General features: G+C 44.6%; 1 protein-coding gene across 6 annotated transcripts in view; it reads left to right on the top strand.

Annotated features, from left to right (window-relative positions):
* The window catches only part of MAST4 (microtubule associated serine/threonine kinase family member 4), an 865,092-nt gene that overhangs the window by 589,627 nt on the left and 255,498 nt on the right, over positions 1–19,967 (top strand). The window lies entirely within an intron of this gene.

The raw sequence follows: 19,967 nt of genomic DNA, 5'->3' as shown, positions 1-19,967 counted from the left end.
ACTTTTACCGTGATATTTAAATCAGTCTGTTATTTATCCCCAAATGTTCATAATGCACATTATTACACTTTATGGAATGATGTTATTGTAACTTAAGGCATTTTTTAACTTGTTCTGTCTTCCCATATGGCTTTTTTCCAGTTTATATTATTCCCTAAACATCCATAACATTCTGTAAAAAGCCCCTAAGATCTTCCTTTGAATTTATTATGTATACTTGGCCTTATACTATAGTCATTCTATGCGTTAAGCCTTCATTTTTTTATTTTATGCTTATTTATTTTATGCACTGAATCATTTTATGCATCTTGGCATGTTTTATCACAGCTCTTTGTATGCTTAAGAAATGCTCTTTTCTAAAATACACACACAGGAAGGGCCTTTGTTGCCCCACAGATAATGGCGCAGCCAACGCCATCTGGTATCTTCAATAATTGGATGACTGTTTAACCACTTTAGCTCCAGAAGGTTTTACACACTTCCTGACCAGGCCATTTTTTGCGATATGGCACTGTGCCGCTTTAACTGACAATTGTGCGGTCGTACGATGCTGTACCCAAATATAATAGATTTCCCCTTTTCCCCACAAATAGAGCTTTCTTTTGGTGGTATTTGATCGCCTCTGTGCTTTTTATATTTTGCGCTATAAACAAAGACCAAAGATTTTGGGAAAAAAATATATTTTATATATTTGTTATAATGCATATCCAAAAAAAAAAAATTTCTTTATCAATTTAGGCGAATATGTATTCTTCTACATATTTTTGGCAAAACAAATTCCCAATAAACGTATATTGATTGGTCTGCGCAAAAGTTACAGCATCTACAAACTACGGGAAAGATTTAGGGACTTTTATTTTTTTTTAATTTTTTTTTACTGGTAATGGTGGCGATCTGCATTTTTAGCAGGACTGCAACATTGCGGCGGACAAATGTGAAACGGATTGACACTTTTTGGCGACCAGTGACACCAATACAGTGGTCAGTGCTATAAACATGCACTGATTACTGTATAAATGGCACTGGCAGGGAAGGGGTTAACATCAGGGGCGATCAAAGGATTAAATGTTCCCTAAGGCGGTGCTTACTAACTCTGTGGAGCAGTGTCACACTGAAGGTAAAGAGAAATCTGTGATTCAGCTTAGCTGAATCACAAGATCTCTTTACATTCCTGACAGATCCACCGTTTGCCTTGTTTACACAGGCAGATGGCTGATCCGTCTCTCCTGTGAACGATCGGCGGATTGCGGCCACCGGACCCGCTGATTGACTCAAGTTGTGTCCAATAACAGCGGGAGCAGCACGCCGTCGGTGTGTGTGCGCCCCCAAAACTGCGTGCACGAAATAACATACAGGTACGTGATTTTGGTGCCCTGCCACAGTAAATGTATGTGGGGTGGTCCGGAAGCTGTTAAGTGTCTTGTGCCAGAGTGCGCGCCATATAAACCGGGAATTTTTTTAGGGTGTGCCCACTTCTAGTGATTCAAAGTTGATAGAAAATTGTATACGTCTGTGGTGTAATGGCTGGGGGGGGGGGGGGGGGGCACTGCAGGGAAATGTTTTTAGTTTGCCTACAGTTGGGCAGACTGTACCGCATACAGCTGGGTGATTGTCGGGATACAGTAGATGATGGTTTCTGTCCTCTTGGGCCTTGACAGGTAAGAAGGTAAATTTGTCTGACAAATGAGTTTATCTTTATAACCTTTAAATGATTCATATTATTATTCTTCACCATCACATCCTTGAATGCTAGAGGTGCCCTAGAGACATTAACCACTTCAATACAGGGCACTTTCGCTCCCCTGCAGTAAAATCCTGCCTGCTCGCTGTTTTTTTTACAGCGGGACTTTAGTTCCACTTTAAGCCCGATACTCATGTACCGAAATTTGGCAGGAACTGGCCAACTTTCAGTACATGTGTACCGTTGTCTGTTCAACTGAAGCCAGTCTAATGACCTGGCTTCTTTCAAATGGAAAACCAGCATTCAATCAGCACCTCTAGCCAATGGCTGCAACTGCTTATCTTAGTATTCTGTGTATCCAGTGGGTTAAAAAAAAAAATAGTGCTAGTTCCCCCACACATTCAAGGTGGATGGGGGAATCCCTGTGCTATTGTGTGCTCACTGTGGGGAACCTTCCCCACCATCAGAACACCATGATCAGTGTTGCTGGCTATAGCCAGAGGCACTGATCTTCAGAAAAGAAACATGACAAGGTAGATGTATAGAAGTCAATCGATAGATTCACTTCTGTACAACCAGGGTGCCAAATTTTCCCATCACTGTGGTTGAAAATGAATGTCGATTTGACCCCACTAATGATTAGAAAATCGAACGAACGTTCTTAAAATTACATTTTTTTTTTTTTTTTTAAGAAAGACATTGTTTTTTTTTTATCAAAAAATTTGATCCCTGAGTCTGATGATATTTACCCTGCTAAACTGGCTGCATTTTGATCCATGTATGGCCAGCTAAATATGTTCTTCTTTATTTTTTTGATAGACCTTTTTAAGGGTTTTTGTTTTTTTACACATACTTCTCTTTTTTCAAGGAGGAATGATTTAGGGCTGAAACAACTAATCGATTAATCGACAACTAATTGATTACTATTTTCATAATCGATGAATCAGCCAGTAACATAATGGGGTTTAAAAAAAACTAAAATGAGCCCTTTATAGTACAAAAAAGAGCAAATAATCGCTACTGTAAATATTACTTTCACAGTTCTACAATAAAAAAATGAACCCCTTATAGTAGTGATTATCTGCTTTTTTTTTGTACTATAAAGGGCTAATTTTAGTTTTTTTAACCCCATTATGTTACTAAACGTCTTAGACCTGGTTCACATCTGTTTTTTGGTGCTTTTTACAGAAACGCACTACTGATCATTTACATGGTTTTCTATGGGACACGTTCACATCTATGCTTTTTTCAGCCATTGCGTATTTGGAAAGGGTCAGGGACTTTTTTTTAATGCAAAACGGTGCTTTTTTGGTTTAATACACTTCAAAGGAGAAGCTGCAGAAAGGCATGTAATGCGTTTTTGCAGCAATTTGTTTTTTAATCTGCCCAACAACAAATTGGCCAAAAAATGCAAAATCGCAAATCGCAGAAAAATCACGTGTGCAAAAATCAAAACGCACAGCAAAAAGCACTGCAGAAACAGATCAAAAGCAAACTGCAGAGGTGTGTACTGAGCCTTATGCTGGCCACACAAATCAATTTTCAGACGAGAATATTCAGATGAAAAATCTTTGTACATTCACTGAATGAAAGAATGTTTGAAATTTTCACTTGTTTTTAACATTCTGTTTTTGAAATGAATGCAATTTCTGAACGAAAAGCACATACACTGTCTGAAAATTCCTTTGACCAAGAAGTTTTCTATTATTTCCAAATTTTCCTGCCACTGTGGTTGAAAATGTGGTTGATTCGACCCCATTAATGATTAGAAAATCGAACGAACGTTCTTAAAATTACTTCTTTTTTTTTTTTTTTGAAGGAAGACGTTGTTTTTTTTAATAAAAAAATTTGATCCCTGAGTCTGATGATATTTACCAGATTTACCCTCTAATAGTATATACAGTATATCTCTCCTTTAATCGTATATATACAGTATATCTCCTCTAATAGTATATACAGTGTATCTCTTCTGTCTGTTATTCTCAGAGTGGATTAGAGATTTTGCTCCCTAACCATATAGTTGGTTATTTACAGTGGGGACGGAAAGTATTCTCAGACCCCCTTAAATTTTTCACTCTGTTATATTGCAGCCATTTGCTAAAATCATTTACGTTCATTTTTTTTTTCCTCATTAATTTACACACAGCACCCCATATTGACAGAAAAATACAGAATTGTTGACATTTTTGCAGATTTATTAAAAAAGAAAAACTGAAATATCACATGGTCCTAAGTATTCAGACCCTTTGCTCAGTATTTAGTAGAAGCACCCTTTTGATCTAATACAGCCATGAGTCTTTTTGGGCAAGATGCAAAAAGTTTTTCACACCTGGATTTGGGGATCCTCTGCCATTCCTCCTTGCAGATCCTCTCCAGTTCTGTCAAGTTGGATGGTAAACATTGGTGGACAGCTATTTTTAGGTCTCTCCAGAGATGCTCAATTGGGTTTAAGTCAGGACTCTGGCTGGGCCATTCAAGAACAGTCACGAAGTTGTTGTGAAGCCATTCCTTCGTTATTTTAGCTGTGTGCTCATGGTCATTGTCTTGTTGGAAGGTAAACCTTCGGCCCAGTCTGAGGTCCTGAGCACTCTGGAGAAGGTTTTCGTCCAGGATATCGCTGTACTTTCCGCATTAATCTTTCCCTTGATTGCAACCAGTCGTCCTGTCCCTGCAGCTGAAAAACACCCCCACAACATGATACTGCCACCACCATGCTTCACTGTTGGGACTGTATTGGACAGGTGATGAGCAGTGCCTAGTTTTCTCCACATATACCGCTTAGAATTAAGGCCAAAAAGTTCGATCTTGATCTCATCAGACCAAAGAATCTTACTTCTCACCATCTTGGAGTCCTTTAGGTGTTTTTTAGCAACCTCCATTCGGGCTTTCATGTGTCTTGCACCGAGGAGAGGCTTCCGTCGGGCCACTCTGCCATAAAGCCCCGACTGGTGGAGGGCTGCAGTGATGGTTGACTTTCTACAACTTTCTCCCATCTCCCGACTGCATCTCTGGAGCTCAGCCACAGTGATCTTTGGGTTCTTCTTCTTTACCTCTCTCACCAAGGCTCTTCTCCCCCGATAGCTCAGTTTGGCCGGACGGCCAGCTCTAGGAAGGGTTCTGGTCGTCCCAAACGTCTTCCATTTAAGGATTATGGAGGCCACGGTGCTCTTAGGAACCTTAAGTGCAGCAGAATTTTTTTTGTAACCTTGGCCAGATCTGTGCCTTGCCACAATTCTGTCTCTGAGCTCTTTAGGCAGTTCCTTTGACCTCATGATTCTCATTTGCTCTGACATGCACTGTGAGCTGTAAGGTCTTATATAGACGGGTGTGTGGCTTTCCTAATCAAGTCCAATCAGTATAATCAAACACAGCTGGACTCAAATGAAGGTGTAGAACCATCTCAAGGATGATCAGAAGAAATGGACAACACCTGAGTTAAATATATGCGTGTCACAGCAAAGGGTCTGAATACTTAGGACCATGTGATATTTCAGTTTTTCTTTTTTAATAAATCTGCAAAAATGTCAACAATTCTGTGTTTTTCTGTCAATATGGGGTGCTGTGTGTACATTAATGAGGAAAAAAAATGAACTTAAATGATTTTAGCAAATGGCTGCAATATAACAAAGAGTGAAAAATTTAAGGGGGTCTGAATACTTTCCGTCCCCACTGTATATTTACCACTGCATAGAGATATTTAAAGTGGAGTTCCACCCAAAAATGGAACTTCCACTTTTTGGATTCCTCCCCCCCTCTGGTGTCACATTTGGCACCTTTCAGTGGGGAGGAGGGAGCAGATACCTGTCTAATACAGTGACCTACGCCACTTCCGGCGCCTACATTGTCCTCCCCTGCTGTATTCTGGGAGACACATAGATCCCAGAACACAGCAGGGACGCGCAGCACGACTCGCGCATGCGCATTAGGGAACCAGGAAGTGAAGCTGCACGGCTTCACTTCCTTATTCCCCTACCGAGGATGGCGGCGGCAGCAGCCGAGAGCCGACGGACGGATCGGCTTCAGCTGCCGACATCGCGGGCTCCCTGGACAGGTAAGTGCCCATGTATTAAAAGTCAGCAGCTGCAGTATTTGTAGCTGCTGGCTTTTAATATTTCTTTTTTGGCGGACCTCCGCTTTAAGAATAAATTGTCATTTTTTTTTAAAAACTTTACATATTAACTAAATTGTACACCGCACTTTTTTTAAGGTTATTAATCGAAACCATAATCATCCAACTAATCGATTATGAAAATAATTGTTAGTTGCATCCCTAGAATGATTACTGTAAAAGCCAATGACAGGTTATCACAACAATCGTGTAATTGTGATCCAGTTCCTTCCAGTCCCAATCGTTAGTACAAGACCAGGGACTGTCACCAACAGCTTGGTCTCTATGCTGGGAGCGTGCAAGCGAGTGCACTTGCAGCACAAACACTAAAACGCATACACTATATTACCAAAAGTATTGGGACTCCTTCCTTTACACCCACATGAACTTTAATGGCATCCCAGTCTTACTCCCTTGGGGTAAAGCAGCTTTAACCGCTTCAACTCTTCAAGTAAGGCTGTCCACAAGGTTTAGGAGTGTGTCTATGGGAATGTTTGACCATTCTTCCAGAAGCGCATTTTTGAGTTTAGGCACTGATATTTTCTAGAGAAGGCCTGGCTGCGCTCTAATTTATCCCAAAGATGTTCTGTCGGGTTAAGGTCAGGACTCTGCGCAGGCCAAGCAAGTTCCTCCACCCCAAACCCACTCATCTATATCTTTATGGACCACCTGCTTTGTAAATTTTGGTAAAAATGATAGGTCCACTTTGAGCTAGTCATAGTGTGGAGGTACATGATATCACCAAAAGATTGTGGAGCGTGAAGGACCAATAGCTAATGAGCCCCTTTAAAGGAGAAAGCGCAAGTTATGTTTTAATTTTGTGGAGCGCAAGATACTAAACATAAAGAGGAATGTTAATTAAAGTGATTGCAAAGGAAAACATTGTATTAAAAAAAAAAAAAAATAACAAACATAACCTACTTACCTGCTCTGTACAGTGGTTTTGCACAGGGCAGCCCCAATCCTCCTCTTTTTGGGTCCCTCGCCGACGCTCTGCGCCCCCCCCGTTGCTGAGTGCCCCCATAGCAAGCCGCTTGTTGTGAAGGCATTTGTGCATGCTCACTCTCGAGCCGACTCTCTGCATCCATAAGACACAGAGAGCAAGGCTCATCCCTGCCCTGCTCCCACCTCACTGGCTATGATTGACAGCAGCGGGAGCCAATGGCATCTCAGCCAATCAGGAGGGAGAGCCTCGGGTCTCCTGCACATTGCTGAATTGAGATGGGGCTTAGGTAAGTATTAGGGGGGCTGAGGAGGGAGCTACACACTGAAGGTTTTTTATCTCTATGCATAGAATGCATAAAGGTACAAAACCTTGAGCCTTTACAACTACTTTAGGTTGGACTTTTTTTTTATATCGCTTAACGCGTGGAGGTATTATGTATGAAAAGTTTATGTAATGTAAAGATTTTCCAACATGTGGGCTGATTTTTTTTTTTTTTTTGTTCACATTATAAATGTGCTATTTAAGATTTATCTTGTTGATATAGCGTTTTTGGGGCAGTGCTGCATTACATTATTTTATGTACTGTATATGATTGGAGGTGTGTGGAACACATAAAGTACCTGTAATGGCTGAAGGTTTTTTTACCTTAATGTATTTTATGCACTAAGGTAAATAAAACTTCTGTGTGCCAGAAGATCCCCCCCCCCCCATTTACCTAAACTTGATCTCGATCCAGAGATGTCCACAAGAGCAGCATCTCTCACTGCTTTCTCCCTTCTCACAGAACAGCCATTGGCTCCCACCACTGCCGTCAATCAAATTCTGTGACAAAAAAGCGGGGGAGGGGGGCTGGTGTCTGAGTGCCCCTGACTATGGGACACTTGATGAAAAGGAGGAGCCAGGAGCACAGGTTGGGGACCCCAAAAAGAAGGTGAGGATTGGGGCTGCTCTGCACAATACCATTACACAGAGCAGGTAAGTGTTACATGTTTATTCGTGTAATACAGAAACAAAACGTGCAAGTGGGATCAGAGATGCAGACACATAAGTAAGCAATTTGTTTTACTATTGATTGCCAAAAGTTTTGTTTCTTTTTTGTTCATCGATGGACACAGCACCTCAATCTTGACCATTGGGTTATATCGCCTCCGCAGTAGTAGGACTAGGCAGAACAAAAAAACACCTGGCTACGCCCATGGGCTGTCCTCAGTGAGTATATAACCCCCTCCCTGCTCTAGGTATTCAGTTTATTTCTGTCTGGTCAGGACCTAGCTCCTTGCTGGGATCTTTTGGTCCTAGCAAATTTTACTTTTTGTCTTTCTTCCATGCATTTTCTCCTGGAAGATCTGCAATCAACTGCCGGGCTGGGGGACGGACTGGATTATCTAGATCCAGTGGTCTCCCCAGTCCAGCCAGGGAGCACGTGCAGACCGCAGCTACACGCTAGGTCAGCCATGACATAGCCTCAACGGATGGAGGCTGGCCCGCAAGTTAAATGTCTCGCAGGGTCGCATACGAATGGGCTCTGGTCCGAGTCAGAGCGGTCCCTTGGACGATGGCCCCCTACTTCGGTGGCGAGGAGTTCTGTCTGGAGGGTCACCCGCTCCATGGATCTGTAAGTACAGTCCCCCCTTTCCTCCTTTGTGCAGTTTGGGGAGGACGCGGGTACGCTCCAGGAATAGTCAGACCTGTCTGTAGGATCCCTCCTCCCATCCTAAAGTCTCTTGGTTAAACTGGGCTTCCCCCTCCCCCCACAGATTGGTGGGTGTCCTAGGGCAGGCAGCAGAGACCCCTGGAGGGGTCTCCCCCACCATTCCCCTTCTGTGTGGTGTGTGTCCTGCCCTAGCAGTATGGGGGGGAGGCCCCAGTGCAGAGGGTGCAGGGGAGACCCCTAGGTGCATGCCCTGCTGTGTGTGCAGTTTGGGGGTCCCAGTGCAGAGAGCACAGGGGTGTCCCCTTAAATGTTCACCCTGCCTGGTGGAGTACAGTATCTTTTGGAAGGGGGTCCCCTTGCACAGGGTGCAGCGATGTTGAAGCTACAGAGAGGATCCTGGCAGCATGTTTCAGCATGTCAAATGGGTGGCAGGCATGTTTGGGTGGTCCGGTGACATCACGGCGGCCATTTTTCCTTGGTCTGGCTGGTCTCCAGCCTGCGGCCTTGTTTGTGTAGCCGATGATGTCACGGCGGCAATTTTAATGCAGTGATGGCAAACCTTGGCACCCCAGATGTTTTGGAACTACATTTCCCATGATGCTCATGCACTCTGAAGTGTAGTTGAGCATCATAGGAAAAGTAGTTCCAAAACATCTGGGGTGCCAAGGTTCGCCATCACTGGTCTAGTGAGACGCTAGAGAAGGCCGGAACCTTGTGGAGATGCCAGAGCTCCTCCTCTTCCTCCCCTATGCTTCTCTTCCTGCCCCGGGATATATGAAATGGACGCCGACATTGGTGTTGCTGGGTCCAAATTGCAGCGCTCCTCTGCTTGGTAGGGTGGGTCTTTGGGGGTCCTTGTGTATTTATTTCCCTCTACCCTGGCCATTGGGGTGTCCCTTAGTGGTGCCAAAGTTCCTTTGTACTGCAGGGTCTTCTTCCCTATGGAGCCTCAGGGTCACATCTCACCCACTGATCCACTCATGGAGGTGGCAGGTCCCTCCGAACCCCAGCTTCCCATGGTTGCGCTGATGGAGGTCCGTGAGTCATTGGTATCCCGGGTGGAAGTAGCGTGTGGGCAAAGACCCAGGAGGAAGCGTCCCCCCGCCTTCCCTTACTCAGTCTGTCTCAGCTGATTATGAGCCTGATGCCGCTGGGGCCGTGGCCCATCCACGGGGGTTTAATATCTCGCCCCCTGACCCGTCCAATAGTGAGGATGAGTCCTCTGCGGTCTCAGCAGCAAGTGAAAAAGCGCTGGTGGATGCACTTGTTACTGCGGTGTGAGAGACTCTAAAGATGGAGGATGCGGCTGACAGGGCTACAGATGTGGCTGTGTTCTTTGGTATGCATAAGTCACCTTGCACACCAAGGGTGTTTCCTTATCTGCCTTTTGATTGGTTGTTCCCATTCCTTATGTGTAAACCTAAGTCACCCTTTGTGGTCCCCAAACATTTCTCAGTACGCTACCCCTTTGAAGAATCACTTTTTAAAAAGTGGTCTACCCCACCAGTGGTGCACCCTCCTGTTTCCAGGTTGAATGAAGCAACCATGATCCCAGTAGAGGAATCCCCGTCCTTTAAGGACCCGGCTGACAGGAAAGCGGAGGCTGTGGCACGCAGCATGTTTACTATGGCTGGGTTGGCATTGTGTCCAGTCTTGGCCTCGGCCCTGGTGTCGCAGACCCTAACTGAATAGGCCAAGCTTTTGCACCAGGGTCTGGGTAGTGAGCAGGTTCCGCTGCTTATGTTGGTTTAGCGGAGCAGTTGGTCCATGGGCTGCAGTATATTTGTGATGCAGCCTTGGCTGCAGTTCCTGTGCTGTCCAAACTTTCTGTTTCAGCGGTGGTGATTTAGACATGTGCTGTGGCTTAAGTATTGGTCAAGGCGACCGCCTGTTTGGGGCTACCCTGGATGACATCATTAAGGGTGTCACAGGGGGAAAGAGTACCTTCCTGCCTCAATTTAGGCAAGGGGAGGAGCCTCATCGCAGGTGGAGGCCTTCCTTCTCGGCCCACAAGAAATGCTTCCGGGACTGCAGATAAAGAAAACAGATCTCTTAAGTCTTCCCCGGAAAGTTCCAAGTAATCTTGGTCTAGTTAGCCTAGAGCAGGCTTCTTCAGATCCACTGACAAGACTCCTTCAGCATGAAGGTCTGCCCTCACCCATTGCTGGGGTGGGGGGACATCTTCGCTGGTTTCCAGATTCATGGACCTCCTTCGTGAGCATCAAGGGGGTCCTCGAATTGAACCTTTTGGGGTTACCAAAGAAGGGGGACAGAATTTGTCCACTTCGGGGGGCCTTGTGTGCGTATAATTCCTGTAAAGGTTTGGGTGATGTCCAAACTACCCAAGGTCCCCTCTAGCCCTGTCCAGGGAATTGAGCTACCTGGGTCTGACTCTGGAGTGAATGCTGACCAGGTTAGTAGTTTTTCTTCTCAAACATCGGCCCCTTCAGCAGGTTCAGTTCAACGGGAAGTAACTGAGGCTCGTGGCAATCTCTTAAGTTTCTCTGGTAGATGCCGCAGTCGTCCAAGTGCCACTGCGGGGCCAACACCTTCCTCTTCTGCGGTGCCTGCGAAGGACCTAGGCGAAAGTCTTCCGGTGGCGTAAAGGTCCCTTGGATGCTACCTCTCAAAGAGGACCAGTTGTACCGAGGGCTGAGCTTCCATCCTGCTTTACCACATACGATGGTATATCTTACTAGAAGCAGACTTCCTCGCCTTCACCATAGTGGGGATCACTGATCCCGACAGACCTCTATTTCTGAGTACCTGGCTTTCAATGGCTAGGCCATTAAAACCAGTCACTGGGGGGCAGAGGGGGACCTGACCCCCCCAACATTATGCTGTGCCCCAGAATGTGCCCCCCCAATTAAAAAAAAAATGCAGGGGAAGGAGCAGATCGGGCGCCATGGTTGTGTGAGCGCTCGCATTATGCAGTGTCAGCGAGCAGAGGGAGGTGGGAGGAAACACCCGCAGGAGCTGACTGGGGATGCTCTCTCTCTTAGACATTGCCTTTTTGTAAAATAATTTTTTTTTTTTTTAATTGGGGGGCACATTTTGGGGCACAGCATAATGTTGGGGGGGTCAGGTCCCCCTTTGCCCCCCCCTAATGTTGCCATTGAGGCTCCTGTGTCCTGGTTAGGGCTCTTGTGGTTAGCCTTGGGTTATTTTGCCCACCCCTCATTTTTCTTTGGCACTGCTTTTGGACGTCCCAATGGTCAAGATTAAGGAGGCGTTGTGTCCGTTGATGAACTCAGAAAATTAGATTTTACGGCGAGTACAAAAATCCAACTTTTTTAACTATTACGATTGCGATTACTTTCAAGTCTGTATATATATTAAAATCAGTCTGTATGTGCAGTAGCATGCTCTGCACATGCTCAGTTTGGTGTGTATTGCTAGAGAGTTTTTTTTTTTTGGAAGGGTGCATGTGATCGGCACAGGGTCAATCAGCACTGTCCAGACAGAGGGTCAGGGGTCCTGCTGCCTCATAGGACAGTCAGAGGAGAATTAAGACTCCTCCTACAAGCTTTAACCAGTGCTCAGCTGGACACTGATAGAAGTCACAAGACTGCTGTATACTGCTGATGAGAAAAGGTATTTAACTGTTTATATTTACTTAAATAATTGCATTTCCATGTTCTGTGTACTGTGGGAGACCAGATATAGTGAATGCAGGGTCCTGGGTTTAGTAACACTTTTACAAAAAAACATAAACAAGAAAATTGCTCAGCAAAATACTGTCCAAGCTACATAAATTTTTACTTTAACTCAAGTAATACTTTAAGTCTTTTTTCCCCAGAGAGATTTCCTACTCAGTTGCTTTAACTGTACAAGACCTGATCCGTATACTGTACCTTTAATTTTATGTGCTTAATTATCTGCCAGACCTGTCCATGTACTTCCTAAGAGAAAATGTGACATTCCTCAGGTTAATAAACCCTGCTATAGATGAATGTTTTTTTTCTTGGCCTTGTCTAGCACATCATGCTCTGTTTGTCTCAGATTCAGATGTTACCTACAGTGTTAAAGCTGATGATGGATGCTACACGTGGATTGCTAATAAAGTCAGAAGGTGTGCTGGCTTATCACAAGAGTTTCCTCCATTGTCAGGTAGCTCTTAGGTTAATTATCAGTCCAAACTTTTTTTACAATGTGAACGACATTGAAGAACATCATGTTGTAGGTGGGTAATATGAAGAACAACCTGTCTTCTTTAAAGTGTTCAGCTTTTTCTTTTCTTCTGAAAAAGTGAACTAACACCCTCCCCACTCCCCTGGTCCCTGGTGTACTTATCTTCTGTGGTTGATGCCCTGTCAGTGCCCACGCAGCTGTTGTAGTGGTCTGGAGATTTAAAATCCCCACTTTTCCCCTTTTCATTCAGCAGATCTTCTGTGACCACTCAGAGAGCTTCTGATTGGTCAGCACCACCATGTGCTGACCAATCGGAAGCACTCTATGCTGTCACAGAAGCCCTAGAAATTGAAGAGGGAGTCACGTGGGGACATTAAATGTCCAGACTGATGCACCAACTTAGTGGGTGCGGTGACGGCGCATCACCCATAGAAGGGAAGTACAGCAGGGACCAGGGAAGTGGGGAGGGCATTAGTTCAGCTTTTCATTTTTTTTTTTTTAAAAGGTGAACTAACACTTTAAAGTGAGCCTGACCTGGCGTAAAACATTTGTAAGATAACCGCAGTGGTGAAATGCAGGTACTTTGCTAGTCTACAGGTACCTGTGTCCCTGCAGAGCTCCTCAGATTTTAGGACTGTATTTGGGGACTCATTAGGCCCCACACCCTCTTAACACTATGCCCCATCTGTGTAGTTCAACTGTCAAATGCCAGAACTTAAATGCGTAGTGGGGACTCTGGCATTAATAGTTAAATGTCAGGTGGTGGGGCTTAGTACCAGAGGGGGACGACCTCAACATGGGCAGAAATTGTAGCCCCATATAGAGTCTGGGCCTATCCAATGCATATGCGGGGACAAAGAGCATTGATCTGAAGACTAACACTTACAAAGACCAAACAGTACCTACACTTAAATACTCTTGTAACTTAAGTGTTTTAGGCCAGGCCAAGTTTACTTCTAGCCCTATACACACTGTGGCAAAATGGAGCACTCAGTACCTGTCTATCGTGCCATCCAAGCACTCACTGGCAGTGGGTTGAGTAAAAGGTAGTCAAAATGAGTACAGTACATTGATTATTATTATTATTATTATTATTATTATACAGGATTTATATAGCGCCGACAGTTTACGCAGCGCTTTACAACAACATTAGGGCAGACAGTACAAGTACAATACAATTCAATACAGGAGGAATCAGAGGGCCCTGCTCGTTAGAGCTTACAATCTAGGAGGGAGGGTCAAGTTATACAAAAGGGTAATAGCTGTGGGGGATGAGCTAATGGAGAAAATAATGCAGTTGTTAGATGGAGGCAGGATAGGCTTCTCTGAAGAGGAAAGTCTTCAGGGATCGCCTAAAAGTGGATAAATTTGGAGACAGTCTGACAGATTGGGGTAGGGAATTCCAGAGGATGGGTGAGGCTCGGGAGAAGTCCTGGAGGCGGATATGGGAGGAGGTGATGAGGGAGCTAGAGAGCAGGAGATCTTGGAAGGAACGGAGATGGCGTTTAGGTTGGTATTTTGAGACTAGGTTAGTGATGTAGCTGGGGGCACAGTTGTGGATGGCTTTGTAACTTATTGTTAGTATTTTGAATTTAATTTGTTGGGCGAGTGGTAGCCAATGGAGGGATTGGCAGAGAGGGGTAGCAGACACTGATCGGTTTGTAAGGTGGATGAGTCTGGCAGCAGCATTCATGATGGACTGAAGGGGGGATAGTCTATTTAAAGGTAAGCCAATGAGGAGTGAGTTGCAGTAGTCAAGGTGAGAGATAACCAGGGAGTGAATCAGGAGCTTTGTAGTTTCACTGGTTAGAAAGGGACGTAGTTTAGAGATGTTGCGGAGGTTGAGGCGGCAAGCTTTGGAAAGTGATTGGATGTGGGGCTGAAAGGAGAGTTCAGAATCTAGGATAACACCTAGCACCCTGACATGTGGGGACGGGTGGATGGTTTTGCCATTGCTCTTCACAGAGAAGTCAGGGGAAGAGGCACGTGGGGGAGGAAATATTATAAGCTCGGTTTTGGACAAGTTGAGTTTGAGGAAGTGGTGTGACATCCATACAGATATGTCGGTTAGTAAGTTAGTGATGCGTGAGGAGACTGATGGAGTGAGTTGAGGGGTGGAGAGATAGATTTGTGTGTCATCAGCATAGAAATGATATTGAAAGCCATGAGAGGCTATCAGCTGACCCAGGGAAGAGGTGTAGATTGAAAATAAAAGAGGTCCAAGAACAGAACCTTGGGGGACCCCGACAGAGAAGGGAAGAGGAGTGGAGGAAGTAGAATTGTAAGTGACACTGAAGGTGCGTTGGGATAGGTAGGATGAGAGCCACTGAAGAGCACAGTCACGGAGACCGATGGAGTGAAGTTTTTTGAGGAGGAGGGGGTGGTCAACCGTGTCAAAGGCAGCTGAAAGATCCAGAAGTAGGAGTACAGAATAGTGTCCGTTGGTTTTTGCAGTTAGTAGGTCATTTGTGAGTTTTAAAAGAGCAGTTTCTGTGGAGTGTTGAGGGCAAAATCCAGATTGAAGGGGATCAAGAAGGTTGTTTTTAATGAGGTGGTCACTCAGTTGGTTGTAAACCAGGCGTTCAAGGAGTTTAGAGGAAAGGGGGAGCAAGGAGATAGGGCGTAGGTTGTTAAGATTGGTAGGGTCCAAGGATGGTTTTTTGAGTATGGGAGTGACCAGTGCATGTTTTAGAGCATCGGGGAAGACGCCAGAGGTGAGGGAGAGATTGAAGATGTGGGTTAGAGAGTTTAGGATGGGGTCAGAGGGTGACCGTAGCATTTGAGAGGGAACAGGGTCCAGGGGACAGGTAGTTAGGTGGGCGATAGAAAGGAGTTTAGCAACTTCGTCTGGAGTAGTAGATTTGAATAGAGGTAGTGTCAGTTGTATCTGTTGACATGGGGTCTTAGCTGGGGGAGATACCTGTAGAGTGGAGATTTCATCACGGATTGTATCAATCTTGTTTTAGTGATTAGCGATTTCCTGGGCAGTGAGTAAATCAGTGGGGGGAGGCGGTGGAGGACAAAGTAGAGAGTTGAAGGTAGAGAAGAGTTTACGGGGATTGGATGAGAAGGTATTAATAAGAGTTGTAAAATAGGTTTGCTTGGCAGTGTGGAGGAAAGAATAGTATTTTTGGAGGGCAGATTTGTATTGGTTGAAGTCTTTGAGAGACTTGGTCTTGTGCCACAGACGCTCAAGAACGCGACTACGTTTTTTGAGAATTTTAGTGTCATCTGTTTGCCAGGGTTGTAGGGGTCGAGGCCTGATTCTGCGTGTAGTGAGGGGAGCGAGCTTGTCCAGGGTGGAGGACAGAGATTTATTGTAGATGGATATGGCTTGGTTGGGGCAGGACAGGGGGGAGATTTTGTCATAGAGGTGGTCGGTAGCAGAGTAGAGGAGAGAGGAGTTGAAGTTGCGAAAGTTTCTACGGGTGACGGTTAGGCGATTGGAGGGAAAGGTGGTGGAAGACAGGGGGAGAGAGAAACTAATAAGGTGGTGGTCGGAGAGAGGAAAAGGATTGTTTGAGAAGTTGCATGGAGTGCATAGGTAAGAGAATACAAGGTCAAGGGTGTTGCCATCAGAGTGAGTAGAAGCCTGTACCCATTGCTTCAGGTCAAATGAAGAGGTTAGAGTAAGAAGTTTAGAAGTAGCAGGAATGTTTGTATTAGCAGGGATGTTGAAATCACCGAGAAGGATTGTGGGAATTTCCGAAGAGAGAAAGTAGGGTAGCCAGGCAGAAAACTCATCAAGGAAAGTCGATAATGGTCCAGGGGGCCGGTAGATCACAGCAATTCTTAGGGAAGTGGGAGAGAATAGACGTATACAGTGGGCTTCGAATGATGAGAGTGAAAAAGAGGGAGGAGGGTGAATAACCTGGAAGGTGCTCTGGGGGGATAGGAGGAATCCCACTCCACTTCCCTTGCGTCCATTAGGCCTGGGGGAGTGAGTCCAGTGAAGGCCACCCTGGGAGAGGGAAGCAGGAGAAGGGGTGTCATATTCGTGGAGCCAGGTTTCTGTGAGAGCAAGTAGATTAAAGGAATTAGTGACAAAGAGGTCATGAACAGCAGTGAGTTTGTTGCAGACAGAGCGGGCGTTCCAGAGGTCGCAGGAGAGAGTGAGGCTGGTGTTGGCAAGAAGAGGAATGGAGACTAGATTGTGTAGATTGCGACTACTGCCAGAGGGTGTAGGGTGATGGTGATGGGTGTGTTGGGCACAGTTAAATAAAGTGGGCCCAGGGTTTGGGGAAATATCTCCAGCGATTAGGAGAAGCAGAAGAGTGAGGGAGGTAATATGAGAATATGATTTGTATGAGGGGACATGCTTCAGTATCCTGGGGGGTATGTTAGCAAGTGGGCTTAGAGTTAGAAAGAGGTGATGAATGCAGTAATAGGGGGAGGGGAGAAGTGAGGGTGATATGTACAGGTTGTGGGGTGGAGCAGAGGGATGTAGAAAAGAGAGCTTGAGGAGAGAGGCAGCAATTGTGAAAAGGAGGAGAGGTAAAGAGTGCATGTTTCAGAGAGGAAGATGATAAAATTAGGAAATGGGGTCACCTGCAGTCTTTTATAGTTTGCTTTGTGCAAATCGCTGAAGTGCAAGAGCAGAAGTGCCACTTATTTTAAGAACGCCACTTCTTTGGAAGAACCCCCTGTATGTGCAGCCCCCTGTATGTGTTCCCCCGTAAGGAAGGCCTTGTTTTTATACTGTGTGTTGGGTGTGGGTTGAACCTGGCAATTAATCAATTAGGAGGGCATATTAGCAACACAGCTAGCAGGGCATAACTTTCACACCACAATCAAACTGCAAGGGGACTAAAAGGCCAAAATTGTAAAGATAAGGCAACCCATAATTTAGGTAAGACTTAATGGCTAAATAAACATTGAAATAATGTGAGCATGGCTACAGATGGAGTTGAAACAGTGGTGACAAACAGATTTACCCAATAAGCTTTTTTGCAGTCATGCAATGTTCAGTTTTAAGGTATGTGGAGATATAAACGCAGGTTTACCCAATAAGCTTTTTTGCAGTCATGCAATGTTCAGTTTTAAGGTATGTGGAGATATAAACGCAGGTTTACCTGTGAAGAGAGAAGAAGATGTTCAGGTGGATTGGGCAAGAGCAGAAGTGCCACTTATTTTAAGAACGCCACTTCTTTGGAAGAACCCCCTGTATGTGCAGCCCCCTGTATGTGTTCCCCCGTAAGGAAGGCCTTGTTTTTATACTGTGTGTTGGGTGTGGGTTGAACCTGGCAATTAATCAATTAGGAGGGCATATTAGCAACACAGCTAGCAGGGCATAACTTTCACACCACAATCAAACTGCAAGGGGACTAAAAGGCCAAAATTGTAAAGATAAGGCAACCCATAATTTAGGTAAGACTTAATGGCTAAATAAACATTGAAATAATGTGAGCATGGCTACAGATGGAGTTGAAACAGTGGTGACAAACAGATTTACCCAATAAGCTTTTTTGCAGTCATGCAATGTTCAGTTTTAAGGTATGTGGAGATATAAACGCAGGTTTACCCAATAAGCTTTTTTGCAGTCATGCAATGTTCAGTTTTAAGGTATGTGGAGATATAAACGCAGGTTTACCTGTGAAGAGAGAAGAAGATGTTCAGGTGGATTGGGCAAGAGCAGAAGTGCCACTTATTTTAAGAACGCCACTTCTTTGGAAGAACCCCCTGTATGTGCAGCCCCCTGTATGTGTTCCCCCGTAAGGAAGGCCTTGTTTTTATACTGTGTGTTGGGTGTGGGTTGAACCTGGCAATTAATCAATTAGGAGGGCATATTAGCAACACAGCTAGCAGGGCATAACTTTCACACCACAATCAAACTGCAAGGGGACTAAAAGGCCAAAATTGTAAAGATAAGGCAACCCATAATTTAGGTAAGACTTAATGGCTAAATAAACATTGAAATAATGTGAGCATGGCTACAGATGGAGTTGAAACAGTGGTGACAAACAGATTTACCCAATAAGCTTTTTTGCAGTCATGCAATGTTCAGTTTTAAGGTATGTGGAGATATAAACGCAGGTTTACCCAATAAGCTTTTTTGCAGTCATGCAATGTTCAGTTTTAAGGTATGTGGAGATATAAACGCAGGTTTACCTGTGAAGAGAGAAGAAGATGTTCAGGTGGATTGGGCAAGAGCAGAAGTGCCACTTATTTTAAGAACGCCACTTCTTTGGAAGAACCCCCTGTATGTGCAGCCCCCTGTATGTGTTCCCCCGTAAGGAAGGCCTTGTTTTTATACTGTGTGTTGGGTGTGGGTTGAACCTGGCAATTAATCAATTAGGAGGGCATATTAGCAACACAGCTAGCAGGGCATAACTTTCACACCACAATCAAACTGCAAGGGGACTAAAAGGCCAAAATTGTAAAGATAAGGCAACCCATAATTTAGGTAAGACTTAATGGCTAAATAAACATTGAAATAATGTGAGCATGGCTACAGATGGAGTTGAAACAGTGGTGACAAACAGATTTACCCAATAAGCTTTTTTGCAGTCATGCAATGTTCAGTTTTAAGGTATGTGGAGATATAAACGCAGGTTTACCCAATAAGCTTTTTTGCAGTCATGCAATGTTCAGTTTTAAGGTATGTGGAGATATAAACGCAGGTTTACCTGTGAAGAGAGAAGAAGATGTTCAGGTGGATTGGGCAAGAGCAGAAGTGCCACTTATTTTAAGAACGCCACTTCTTTGGAAGAACCCCCTGTATGTGCAGCCCCCTGTATGTGTTCCCCCGTAAGGAAGGCCTTGTTTTTATACTGTGTGTTGGGTGTGGGTTGAACCTGGCAATTAATCAATTAGGAGGGCATATTAGCAACACAGCTAGCAGGGCATAACTTTCACACCACAATCAAACTGCAAGGGGACTAAAAGGCCAAAATTGTAAAGATAAGGCAACCCATAATTTAGGTAAGACTTAATGGCTAAATAAACATTGAAATAATGTGAGCATGGCTACAGATGGAGTTGAAACAGTGGTGACAAACAGATTTACCCAATAAGCTTTTTTGCAGTCATGCAATGTTCAGTTTTAAGGTATGTGGAGATATAAACGCAGGTTTACCCAATAAGCTTTTTTGCAGTCATGCAATGTTCAGTTTTAAGGTATGTGGAGATATAAACGCAGGTTTACCTGTGAAGAGAGAAGAAGATGTTCAGGTGGATTGGGCAAGAGCAGAAGTGCCACTTATTTTAAGAACGCCACTTCTTTGGAAGAACCCCCTGTATGTGCAGCCCCCTGTATGTGTTCCCCCGTAAGGAAGGCCTTGTTTTTATACTGTGTGTTGGGTGTGGGTTGAACCTGGCAATTAATCAATTAGGAGGGCATATTAGCAACACAGCTAGCAGGGCATAACTTTCACACCACAATCAAACTGCAAGGGGACTAAAAGGCCAAAATTGTAAAGATAAGGCAACCCATAATTTAGGTAAGACT

The sequence above is a fragment of the Aquarana catesbeiana genome, linkage group LG01 (genome assembly GCF_042186555.1).
Source record: "Aquarana catesbeiana isolate 2022-GZ linkage group LG01, ASM4218655v1, whole genome shotgun sequence".
Taxonomy (NCBI): Eukaryota; Metazoa; Chordata; class Amphibia; order Anura; family Ranidae; genus Aquarana; species Aquarana catesbeiana.
This window is presented reverse-complemented; position numbering and strand designations above follow the sequence as displayed.